Source organism: Hemitrygon akajei, chromosome 5 (genome assembly GCF_048418815.1).
Source record: "Hemitrygon akajei chromosome 5, sHemAka1.3, whole genome shotgun sequence".
Lineage (NCBI taxonomy): Eukaryota > Metazoa > Chordata > Chondrichthyes > Myliobatiformes > Dasyatidae > Hemitrygon > Hemitrygon akajei.
Genome location: NC_133128.1, coordinates 180,976,459 through 180,990,136, shown reverse-complemented (window position 1 = coordinate 180,990,136; position 13,678 = coordinate 180,976,459). Strand labels below are relative to the sequence as shown.

The window sequence follows — 13,678 nt, the reverse complement described above, 5'->3', positions numbered from 1 at the left end:
GTCCTAATGCTACAGTACCTCTTGCCTGATGGTTAGGGGTCTGAGATTGTTGGATGGATGGGAGGATTCATCGACAATGCTAAGGGCCCTGTGCTCTTGATAAATATCTCAGCAGTCCTCGCAATCCTTTGTAGGGACAGTGGTCAGATGCCTTGCAATTCTCGCACCAAACAGAGATGCAGCTGGTTAGGACACTCTCAACGGTGCTCCTGTAAAATGTGGTTAAAATGGAGGTGAGGGGGCTAATTTGCATAAATCTCATCAGGAAGTGGAGACACTGCTGTGCTTTCCTGACCAAAGAGGTGGTGTTGAGAGACCATCTGATATTGTCCATTATGCACACTCCCAGAAACTTGGTGCTTCCAACTCTCTCCATGGAAAAGCCATGTATGCACAGTGAGGAGTGGTCAGCCTGCACCTTCCTGAAGTCTACAATCACCTCTTTGGTCTAGTCCACATCGAGACTCAAGTCATCTCGGATATATATCAAATGTCCTACTAAAGTCACATAGACAATATCCACTGCCTTACCCTCAACCACCTTGGTCACCTCCTCAAAAAAACTCAGTCAAGTCTTTAAAGACATGACCTGCCCCTTTAATATCCACTTGGTACATTCCCACAGCATTACTCACTGAACCAGAAGGTGAATTGACTATTAACAGCATAGTCATTGCCAAGAACCACTGAGGAATTGTGGGCAGAGCACTTAACCTTAAACCAAGTGCTGATACATTACAGACATACTAGTGTGAAGTGTTCATTCTGAATATATAATTTTGCACAGTGTATAACATTATGGTTGGGGTTGTACAAACAATAGAAAATGAGCCAGAGTTTTGGATTTAATTCATTTTCAATTTAAAGAGTGAAAAGTGATTGGATTACAAGGAAGTGAAAGGCAAAATTGTGATATAAATGAAAAAGTAAATGCTTTTAACATTTGAAGCATCTCAATATACAGGTCAGCGATATGCATTGACATTGACAATCATGTATGATGACTGACACAGAACAGAATATGGTCTTGTTTGAACAAATTTATGCAGAGTGGTCAGCCACGACAATGATTAAGATAATCAAATCTAAAGATATCGAAGGAAAAATTCTAATAGATGAGCAATGAACTTTTTATTATTTGTTCCCTGTTTGGGCAGCAAGGCCGAACAGCATATCTACAGAATGTTGAGATGGGGTGTCCAGAAAGGCAGTTCTACTAGAACGACTGCAGCCCTTGCAGTGCCTCTGTTTCCACAAAGGTGCTTGGTAGGAGAATTCAGATTACATTTAAGGACCTATATACAAATTAAGTAGGTGTGCAAGCTGGAGTGATAGGCTGAACTGAGGAAATACACACATAAAAATATATAAATAATCTGGTACAACCCAAGATATTGGCAAAGAAATAATTTGTGGCCATGGTAAAAGATAACAACAAATATTTTCATTGAGAAACTCAAAGATAATTAGAAAACAGTTGTTTAAATCTTTGCTGGTCAAGGTGAAATGATGAATATAGCAGATCTACAAATCTGATAGCTTTCTTGAAGAAAGGCAGGAGGAACAAGTGAGGTAATTATAAGCCTAAGTCTCAAATCAGTGGTAACGCTTTGTTGCAAGAAAGCAGCATCTAACTTCAGGAACCCACAACACCCAGGTCATGCTCTCTTCTTGCTGTTGCCATCAGGAAGGTGGTACAGGAGCCTCAAGACTCACACCAACAGGATCAGGAACAGTTATTATCCCTGAAAAAAACAGGCTCCTGAACCAGAGAGGATAACTTTACTTGCCCCATCACTGAAGTGTTCCCACGACCTAAAGAATCACTTTCAAGGATTCAACTTCATGTTCTCGATATTTATTGCTCATTTTATTATTATTATTATTATTTCTTTTTTTCCTTTTATATTTGCCCAGTTTGTCGTATTTTGCACACTGGTTGTCCACCCTGTTGGGTGCAGTCTTCCATCGATTCTATTATGGTTATTAGATTTATTGAGTATGCCTGCAAGAAAATGAATCTCAGGGTTGTATGTGGTGATGCATATGTATTTTCGATAATAAATTTACTTTGAACTTTTGAGAAGTTATTGGAAAAAAATCTGAGCAGCAGGATTAATTTATACTTGGAAAGGCAGAGGTTAATCAAAGATAGTGTGGTTTTGTTGCGGGAAACCCTGTCTAGCCAATTTGACTGAATTTTGCACAAAGATAACAGAATCAGATTTGTTATCAGTCTTATGTGGTGAGATTTGTTTTGCAGCAACACCACAGAGCAAAACACAAAGTTACTATAAATTATAAAATAAATAAATAGTGCTAAAGACAAGGGAATGATGAAATAATCCTCAAATTCAGGGACCTCAAATCTGATCACTGAATGTGGGTCTTCAGGCTTTTGTATCTCCTCTGCAATGGTATTAACAAGAAGTGGTGATATCTTAGAATGATGGGAATCTTTGGTGACAGATGCTGCCTTCTTGATGTACCACCTCTTGAAGGTGCATTTGATTGTGTGGAGGGTTGTGCCCCCCCCATGGAGCTGGCTGATATCATAGTACATCATTGAGATCTACATATAATCAATGTAGATTTCAGTAAGGCCTCTGATCTGGTCTCATATAAGAAACTGGTCAGAGGTGGAGCAGTTAAGGGGGATCTCCTCACTGGGCCTGGCCAAGTAATCATTCAGAAACTGGGATGACCACCTGTTATCTTCCAAGGGAGATTCAAGCCTAGAGCATAGGAAGCATACGGGCTTGTATGTGTCCATTAGATCACTAGAAACCTTCTCAAATGGTGCAAAACTCAAGGATAGAATGTATTCTGATCAAGAAGGATAATATTCCAAAATTCATTGTTTTTATTTATGTTTTAGATTGAAGTTATTTTAGAACAAACAGAACACAAAATTAGGGTCTGTGGTTAAAGATGAACCAAAATAGGCTAGGAAAGAAGCCACAGACAGTACTTATACTTTCACACCACAGAGTTCTTTCAGTCTCTGTCCGTTTGTATGCTTCATTATGTTAAAATGTTATGTTCATTAACATTAAATTCTGCATCTCTGATTTCCTCTAGTTTAATTGTTTTTGAATGATTACATTTGGTAATGCCCACCTATTTAAATAACTAAGCATTTCTAGAAGGATGAAAGTACATGTAATGGAGCTCAGAACTATAATCATAATTTGAACGGTTCTTATTTACAGAATCTGCTTGCAATTTACTCAAAACTTTGCGTCTCAAGTCCCCCCTCACCACATTTTTTTTACATGATAGTCCGTCTTCGGTACTCTTTATTCTAAGCGTATAGACATCAATTACAACTTTTTCTGAAAAAAAATGTAATCTGTAATCAGAAAAGGACGATTTGAAGTCTAAGTGACACACACATACAGGAGAGAGAGCGAGTGCGGTTAAAAACAACATACAGTCGCTTGAGTGATTGGGATCGTCTGCTTCACACCCGTCGGTCGACATCCACATCAAACAATCAACTTCTTTTGGTGGTCAGGGCGTTTCCAGCGACTCAGCAACAAGTCGTCGCAGCTGCAATTCGCAGCCAGCCAGCCAGCCAGCCCGCACCCTGCCCTTTCCAGCCAGTGACACAACAAGCGTGCGCTGCTTTCCCTTCCCCCCCTCCCGCCACCACCACCAGCGGGCGGGCGACCTGCCTCCCGGCTCCGGCTCCGGGACCGGGGCTCCCCGCGCCCCGCCAATCTTCCAGAACTTTCCCCCAGCGCCGCCGGGGCAACGGGTCCCCAGTCCGTTCGGCCCAGTACCGCTCTCAATCCGCCGTCATCAAAGGATCCGCAATCCTCCCACGCAACTGATCCGAGAAAAGTTCGGGAAAGCAAAAAGAAAACCTTCCAACTCACCAAGGAGGCTTTACCAGGGGCGGTAAATGAAAGCGGGTTCTCCTGGGCTGAGCTTTAAGACTCGCCGACTCGGGATGGAACTTTCCTATTTTTCAGCCGCCCTTCGCCACATTACGACCCAACCGAGAGCCATTCTCCTCCCACCGACACCAATGAGGTCATTGGAATGGAAACCCAGATCCCGCCTCTTCTTCCTGATCCTCACTGGCTCACTCACAGTCTGCAATTCCCCGTACACCTTCTGCATTGGATAACTGGGCTCCAGACTGTCAGTCTTCCTCCTGGCTCGCCCACTGAGAGAAGCCCACCGAACAGGTTACGTCTTGCCTCGTTGACTACGATGCTCACTTTAAAAGTCACCTGAACAATGAAGTGGTACCCAGACCGTCGGCGGCAACTAAAAAGGTGGCTATTTCAGGCAAAAGACTCGGGTAGAGTACAGGAGCGGTCAAGAGTGGACATGGATCATTTTGTGGGAAATTATGAAGTTGTGTACTTCAGTGTTGAAGGAAATCAACCACTTTGAAAAGTAGAGGGTAATGGGAGAAAATAAGATCCCATTTGGAGTGCAGTTTACTGGTTTGCAGTGATAGCTGATGCCAATTTATAAATCAAGGGAACTTGACAAAATTAGAAAACCAGCTAGACGAATGGGAGATTTAGTCGAGATACTCAATATTTGCCCTTAATGTGGTAGAGTGGCTTGAGTTGTGCTACAGGGTGATGCTATCTGCAGATCAGCTTTGCTGGTATGGGAACCCATTTGTTCTCAGCATATGGTTTAATTAGTAAGTTTACATTTCATGCTCATTGCACTTGACAAACTAATAGCTTGGAGTCATTGGCTTAATTTTTTTCTTTACTGATGTTTTCCATTCTATCAACCACCAACTGGTTTTATTTCTGCTAACTGGCATCTGCAGCTTTTGCTTTCCATGCTGCAGCCAGAGCTGATGCAAATTCATCAATGTAGAACATCACAATTTCTCCTCTCCACAGAAGCTGCCTGTCCTTCTGAAATAAGTGATCATTTTAAAGCTCAGTTTTCTAGCGGTTGCTGGGTTCCATTACCACTAATTACAGGATTTTCTTTTTTAAATTTCCCTCTGTCCTCACTCTAATCTTTATTGCGAGATATTCCTGTTAGTTGAGTGATGTTGCAGTGATGTGCTGATTGTGGACTTCAGAAAGGGCAAGATGAGGGAACAGAAACCAGTCTTCATAGAAGGGTCAGATGTGGAGAGTGAGCAATGTTAAGTGCCTGGGTATCAGTGTCTCTGAGGACCTAACCTGGTGGCAACACATTGATGCAGCTATAAAGGCAAGACAGTGGCTATATTTCATTAGGAGTTTGAGGAGATTTGATTTGTCAACTAGAACACTCAAACTTCTACAAATGTAGATAGAGAGCATTCTGACTGTGGACAGCGCTACTGTAGAAGATTAAAGTTGCAGAAACTTGTAAAATTAGTTAGCTCCATCATGGGTACTAGCCTCTATGGTATCCAAGACATTTCAAGAAGTAATGCCTTAGGAAGGTGGCATCCATTATTAAGGACCCCCACCACTCAGAACATTCCTTCTTATTGCTACCATAAGAAAGGAGGTACAGAAGCCTGAAGGCACAGACTGTGATCCAGGAACAGCTTCTTGGACATTGAACCCATGAACACTACCTCACTACTTTTCCCCCCTTTTATTTGCACTACTTAACTATTTAAGACACTTGCTGTAGTTCAGTTTTCTCCCTCTGTATTTACCATGTATCACATTGTACTGCTGCCGTAAAGTTAACAAATGTCATGATATGCCAGTGATATTAAACCAGATTCTGATTCTAGAGGAATTAGCTGCTATAAACAAGCCTGCACTACCTCCTCTCAACTAACCCCACTCTTTACATATTCTTGATCTCCAAGCAGACATTTTCTGAATCCTTCCAACCACTCCTTGGAAACAATGCACATTCTATTACTACTATTCCTAGTGAAAGATCATCAGCCTGAAGCATTGTTTCCCTTTGTGGATGCCATCTGACCTACATTTCATAAGATTACACACAAACAGGGCTCTTACAGCCCATCTCAACCATGCCATCTGAACCTCAATAAGCAGGTTAATAGCAAATGAATGCAATCTCATTTAACATTGCTAATGAGATTTTCTATAATTGGGCATTTATTGTTTGGGTAATTAATATACCTCTGCTTGGAAAACTTACCCCAGAAAGGCAAGTCTGAAATTCGCAAGTTCCGTAGGATTTGCCACATTCTACATTTTCAGTAAGGAGTGTTAAACTGGATCAACTTCATGAAGCTTGCAAATACTTCAGTTTCATTTTCCTGTACTAATGGCTGGGCTTTGACAGTTTGAGAATGAAAATATTAATGGAATATCCTTCTACAAGCAAGCCACTTCACACAAGTACATATTTATTCATGAATAAATTGACAGAATTTTAGTTCTCAAATTTGAAATCATATAACTACCTCTCCATCCTTTTCCTCAATCTGTATAAAGATCTGTGACATTTCTTTTAATGAAATAATCAGTTGATGCATTTATATTGCTGCTGGAATGGTCTTCTACCTAACTAAATCAGATGTCATTCACCACAGGATGGAGATTAGAGTTTCAGTCTCATTTTTTAAAATTACTGGATTTCTATTAGCTTTTCATTCATTCTAGCTCTTTTGTTATCTGTTTTTTTGGCATCATCATGGATATATTTGCAACAGATTTGGTCCTCAAACCAAACCATAGGAGCAAGATTCATTATTCATTAGTTGGCTAGATGGGTTAATGAGTTACCCTGTGCAACTATAGGAAGAATAACTTGGAGCTATGGGGAAATTGGATAGCTGATGGAGAGAAGTTGGGGGTGGAGTGGCAGAGGCATAATAGTAGAAGGCAAGCAAGTGGAATTCACTAGATTATTCTTACAAAAGCCTGTACAGACTTTAATCCTAAAATGCCTTTCCATGTGGTAAATATTCAGGCAAAGGAGGATAGTAGTTAAAGGAATTAAAATGCATCATTAGAAGTTAGCATAGATGAGTAGGTCAACAATGGTTTATTTACAACAGGGGAAGGTTAAACAAGTTTGCATTTTTTCCCTAATAACTGCAAGTCAATTATCTTTTGAAAGTTCATCTACCATGTCTTGAAATTAATCATTTAGTTTGAAAGACAGCCACAAAATTAATTCAAATTTCTACAATTAAATCACCAGAGGAACTAATTAGGTCACTTCATGGTGTGCAGTTTGAGCCAATATGTTATGAAACATCCGAATGCACTGAAACAACTTTTACAAAGATACAAAGCTCTAGGTCTGTAGTTGCTGAAGTTTTAATCTTGTTTTCTTCAATCTTTTTAGTGGCTGCTGCTGGATATACACTTGGCAAGTAATCACATTTCAACACTTCCGTGGCTGATGAATAAGGTGAATGTACCTTCGTGATGAGAACTTCTGAGCTGGCAGAGACTTTTGATGTGCAATTGTACATGGAAAGTTATAGCTCAGCTGAAAATTGGAAATCAATATATACTAGCCTAATCTTTGAAGGATTTGTTTCAGGTGCAGGTTCAAAAGTGGAGCTTGTAAGCAATTTATTAACACCATTCATATTGTAAAAACAGCAAAATTATACCCAGCCTATCAAGGAAGATAACCCTTATGGTCATTTGACCAGAATTTTGGGGTCAATGCAATTATAGCTTTTCTGTACAGTCATATGAAGTACCACTTTTGACACCCAACCAGCATAATGCCAAAAACTCCAAACCAATTGGTTTCTTTGTTTTCTTAGTTTCTTCCCTTATCTTCTCCCCACCCCACCAGCTGTTGTTACCAGATGCAAGTAAGTGATGACCATACAGTGTAATAGATGCTATGTTTAAATCTTAAACCATCTCAATGACTGTTCAAGGGAGGGCTTTACTGCTGCTGAACTAGACTGGCAGTTTATTAAGGTGATATTGAAAAGGAAACAACCCAAGATCTAAAGTATAGATGCTAAGGCATCTCCCATATTTGCCATTCTGGACAAGTATCTATAATTCTTACTTCATTAAAATTTGAGCTTGACTACAGAACTTGCATAACATTTTCTTGTAATTTAATAATTTTAAAGCTAACCACAAATCACAATTTAGACATTACATAAATTAATCCACATTAGAGTCACATTCACTCCAGTATGGGCCCTCTTTCCCACTCACCCCCACCAAAAGGGATAAATCAAAGCAATTTATTTTATTGAGGTACAGCACAGAATAGGCCCTTTGAGCCATGCAACCCAGCAACCCTCCTATTTAACCATAGTCTAATCACAGAACAATTTACAATGACAACTTAACCTACTATCTGGAAACTGGAGCACCTGGAGGAAATCCACATGGGCATGGGGAGAACATACAAGCTCTTTACAGACAGCGACGAGAATGGAACCCAGGTCGCCTGTACTGTAAAGCATGCTAACCACTATGCTACTGTACTGCCCTGTTATGTAGTTCAAATTACAGACAACCAAAAAGTGCCGTTTAAAAATTACAGGCACAACCTAAAATTCACTGACTGCTACAATCAAGCTATTGTGCAAAATTTCACATGAAATTAACTCATGTTACCTTTCTTTTGTCAATACCCTCTCCTTCCCACTTCAACTAGAACTACAAAGGAAAGGAAAGACAGTAATAGTTACATGGGTGCGAGCCAGTTTCTGGCATTTCAAACTCAAAACATAGATGTTTGAGTTATTGGACCATGAATTTTCATAGGGAAGGCAGAAATGTGCATCAATATTACAAACAATTCTTTTTCATAAGCATATAAAAGAAAGAATGCAGACTAATTTATGCAAGCTTATTGTTTTGAATTGCCTGTGGTAATATTTTTATTCAAGTACTCACCTTGTAAATAGTTCTAGCCAAGGCAAAACTCATTTTAGATGCATCGATAGCTCTGAAAAATATAGAAATAAATTAATTCTATTACATACAGTATCTGGAAGTTGGTGCATTTGTGATCCGTTTCAACAGGAAGCTGAAAACAAATAACACTTGAAAGGCAAAGCAGACAAGCACTACCACACAAGCAATGAAAAGAGTAAATATCACCAGCTTCAGCTGTGGAAAAATACAGTGGATTCCAATTAATTGGGATGCATCAGGACCTGTATATTTTGTCCCAATTTAGTGACTATCCCAATTAGCTGGTTTAATGAATATAGTTAAAAAGTATAAAAACTACCATTTAACTGAGTAACAAATTAGAACATTGATAATGCTACAGAACTATAAAACTATTAGTTCCTAACAATTATCAACAGAAGAATTCATTGTACACTGGTGTTCTTTTTATTCAGTGTAAATGAACAAAATCAATGCAGACATCTAAAGCAGATAATGGACTGCCTTCATACAATGCTTTCAATGATTGCATTCTCCAAGTCTTCATTTTCATTGTAACACTCAAGATGATTGCAAATACCTTCAAATTCTTCATAATTCCCAACTTAATCATTTAATCTTCACTCCTGGCCGTTTCTGACATCTCCAAACTTCGTTGTTTGAAACCGCAGTGAGCAAAACAGTTCTGAGTTGTCTTACTGTTCAAATCACTGCTTTTTGAACACACACACAGGCAACTGATGCTATTTTAAACTGCTCACTCTAAGCACTGTGTACTGTCCAATAGCCACACACATGCATGTGAATGACACCAGTTAGAAACTGTTCTGCAAGTCTCCTGTTCCAATTAAGCAGCATAATATACCAGATAAACTAAGGGAATTCAAGCCATTTTCTCCATTACTTTTTTTTTAAAAAGTTGTCTTAATTAACTGGAATTGTTTCTCAAAACCCACCCCCAAGCAAACAAAAAAAAAATCAAAGTAGGAAGTGAAATGCTGGACTGACTAATATCATCATGGTGGAAAATCCAATTTCACACATTAAATAAAGTGGAATTTAAATAATATTCTTTAACATAGTTAAATAATTTATGCAGTTGCTGCTTATTAAACATTTATGCCAGGATACTGGACTGAATGACCCTCTAAAATGTGTTTTCCCATGAAGCAAGATTGATAATGTTGTATATACATGACTGTACCAAGAACTTTAAACATCCAGATTTTAAATGGTTTGTATGGCAGGAGGAATGCAAGGTAGTATCAATAATTTTATATTTATGGTCTACTGTCTCCCAAATAGGTAAAATGGATAAAGCTCCAAGTTGAATTTATAGACTTGTAAGGAAACCTATATGGAGGTAGAGTTTTCTATTCTATTGTCAACTTGTTCACTCAATTTTTCAGTTACATTGGACTAATGATGAACTATAACAGAAATGACCAATTCTCTAAAACAGTGACTAAACTGGAAAACAAAACTATTTGGTTTGGGAAGTTGTCCAAAACCTCAAATAAATTCCCAATCAATAGAGAATCAAATACAACTCCAGTGGAAAAACCCTGATGAATTTTCCTTTACCTAAAGGTTAGTACAGTTAATACACAAACAAGAGAACATCTGCACATGCTGGATATCCAAGCAACACACTCAAAATGCTCGAGTAACTCGGTCTCTGCCCGAAACATTGACTGTACTCTTTTCCATAGATGCTGCTTGGCCTGCTGAGTTCCTCCAGCATTTACAGTTACTTCAGCTCAACAAAATTTACATTCTGAACCAAGTTCAGAATTTGAGCAGGCACTGACAGTTTAAAAAGAAAAAATTCAGATATTCAATTTATTGATGTTAAATTTGTCACAGATTCAAATAGGGATTCACACAAGAGGCAAACATGCAAAATAGTGAAAAAGGATCTAGTGCTTTCCCTGAGTATATGATGAACAAGCTCTTCTCGGGCTTCCAGCTGAGTTCAGATATCAATTGTCATCAAAATGTTGATTATAAACTCAGCCATCTTCATTGGGGATGATGCCTGGGCATGTCTAGCCCAGTGGTATTTATACATCGTAGTCCGTCCCTCCTGATTGGAGGAGAACCAACCAAACCAGGAGGGGCAGTCTATGGAGGTATAAGTACCATCAGACTAGACATCCCAGGCATCATCCCTGATGAAGATGGCAGAATTTGTTATCAATACCTGTACCTGGCTGGGAGTGAGAGTTTATTCATGCAGAAGATCTTTTCCAAATATGAAGGATGCATTGGCAGTTACTCATGAAGAACTGAGCACCATAAGCAACATGGCAATTGGCTTCAAAATAAGAATGGCTTTGGTTCAGATTACTAACCTCAATTTAAAAAATGTTTTTAATCCCTTGCCACTACTGGCAGGATTGAAAAGCTATTATTATATTCTCATATCATGTGGAAAGTAGTTTGCTTTATGCATTCACTACAACACATGTTGGAAAGAATGTAGAATCATTTACCTTGAGTTTTGACGAGATTTGATTTTTTGATCATGCTTCACCTCTTGTTTGAGGACTTTCATACCTTTGAATAGAAAGGTGTATGATATTCAGAATCAGAATCATCAGAACCAGGTATATTATCACCGGCATGTGTTGTGAAATTTGTTAACTTAGCAGCAGCAGTTCAATGCAATACTAATATAGAAAAATAATAAATAAGTAAATCATTTACAGTATATCTATATTGAAAGGATTAAAAATTGTGCAAAAAAACAAATATATATTTAAAAAGTGATGTAGTGTCCAAGGGTTCAATGTCCATTTTGAAATCGGATGGCAGAAGGGAAGAAGCTGGTTCTGAATCGCTGAGTGTGTGCCTTCAGTCTTCTGTACCTCCTACCTGATGGTAACAGTGAGAAAAGGGCATGCCCTGGGTGCTCGAGATCCTTAATAATTGATGCTGAGATCCCGCTCCTTGAAGATGTACTGGGTAATTTGTAGGCTAGTACCCAAGATGGAGCCAACTAAATTTACAACCTCTGCAGCTTCTTTCAGTCCTGTGCCCCCCCCCCCCATACCAGACAGCAATGCAGCATGTCAGAATGCTCTCCATGGTACATGTATAGAAGTTTTTGAGTGCATTTGTTGATGTACCAAACCTCTTCAAATTCTTTAGTCTCTGCCTTGCCTTTCTTTACAATTGCATCGATATGTTGGGACCAGATTAGGTCTTCAGAGATCTTGACACCCAGGAAATTGAAACTGCTCACCTTCTCCACTTCTGATCCCTCTATGAGGATTGGTATGTGTTCCTTCATCTTACCCTTCCTGAAGTCCACAATCAGCTTTTTCGTCTTACTAATGTTGAGTGCCAGGTTGTTGCTGAGACACCACTCCACTAGTTGGCATATCTTGCTCCTGTACGCCCTCTTGTCACCATCTGAGATTCTACCAACAATAGTTGTATCATCAAATTAAATTATGGTATTTAAGCTAATGACTAGCCACACAGTCATGAGTAGAGAGAGAGAGTAGAGCAGCGGACTAAGTACACTCCCCTGACGTGCACCAGTTTTGATCGTCAGCAAGGAGGAGATGTCATCACCATTCTGCACAGATTGTGGTCTTCCAGTTAGGAAGTTGAAGATCCAATTGCTGAGGAAGGTACGGAGGCCCAGGTTCTGCAACCTCTCAATCAGGATTGTGGGAATGATGGTATAAGTGTGAGCTATAGTCAATGAACAGCATCCTGACATAGGTGTTTGTGTTGTCCAGGTGGTCTAAAGCCACGTGAAGAGTCATTGGCATTGCATCTGCCATTGACCTATTGTGGCAATAGGCAAATTGCATTGGGTCCAGGTCCTTGCAGAGGCAGGAGTTCAGTCTAGTCATGACCAACCTCTCAAAGCATTTCATCACTGTAGATGTGAGTGCTACCAGGTGATAGTCATTAAAGCAGCTCACATTATTCTCTATAATCACATTTGTTGATAGTTACAGTATTATTTTGAAAACCCAGGAATTCAATAGTAATTCTATTCTTACTTTGTAAATTTCTGCAGTAATAACAATATTTCTTCATTGACTAACCAGACAAAACTCTGCATTAGACCGTTTTGAAAATTAAATTATGATCTAAATGCATGAAAGAATCACTTTTGATCACTGGAACTTAAAGTGAACAAGAACTCCACAGCTAAAATTAAAGAAATAATAGAAATCAAGTTTTCGAGTTAATGCAGGAAAATAACAAGTCTAAAAGAGAAACATGTTTATTGCTTGGCTTACCCATTTCAACTCAAGTTCAATTGTTTATTTTTTAAAGAACGGTTATTACCAGTACTTTTGCCTCAAAGAACTCAAAGAACAAAAGTAAAAGTCTGCAGTAGGGAGTGAAACAAAGGAATCCTGTGCATTTTAGATCAAGAAAAAAAGTACAAGGTTCAAGAGAAACAGTGAAATTACCAGAAGTTAGCGGAGCTCAAATGCCATGTCCAGGAAATTGTCCTACATTCGTCTAAGGAGGACCACATTCAAGATTTTCCAATCACCCATTGCCGCCCCCCCCCCCCCCACTTCAGCTCTGAGGGTTCACTCAGTACACTATCATAGAAACACAGAAAACCTACAGCACAATACAGGCCCTTTGGCCTACAAAGCTGTGGTGAACATGTCCTGACGTTAGAAATTACCTAGGGTTATCCATAGCCCTCCATTTTTCTGAGCTCCATGTACTTCTCCAGGAATCTTTTAAAAGTCCCTATTGTATCCGCCTCCACCACCATCATCGGCAGCCCATTCCACACACTCACCACTCTCTGCATAAAAAAGTTACCCCTGACATCTCCTCTGTATCTACTTCCAAGCACCTTAAAATCTGCCCTCTCATGCTAGCCATTTCAGCCC

At 39.3% G+C, this 13,678-nt stretch overlaps 1 protein-coding gene across 2 annotated transcripts in view; it reads right to left on the bottom strand.

The window, feature by feature from the left end:
• The window catches only part of LOC140728523 (protein TANC1-like), a 134,599-nt gene extending 130,403 nt beyond the window's left edge, over window positions 1-4,196 (bottom strand). For both annotated transcript variants that reach the window (XM_073047368.1, XM_073047369.1), the window contains exon 1: window positions 3,882-4,196. The gene's annotated coding sequence lies outside the window, so the exon portion shown is untranslated. The remainder of the gene's footprint in view (window positions 1-3,881) is intronic.
• Window positions 4,197-13,678: the final 9,482 nt, after the last annotated feature.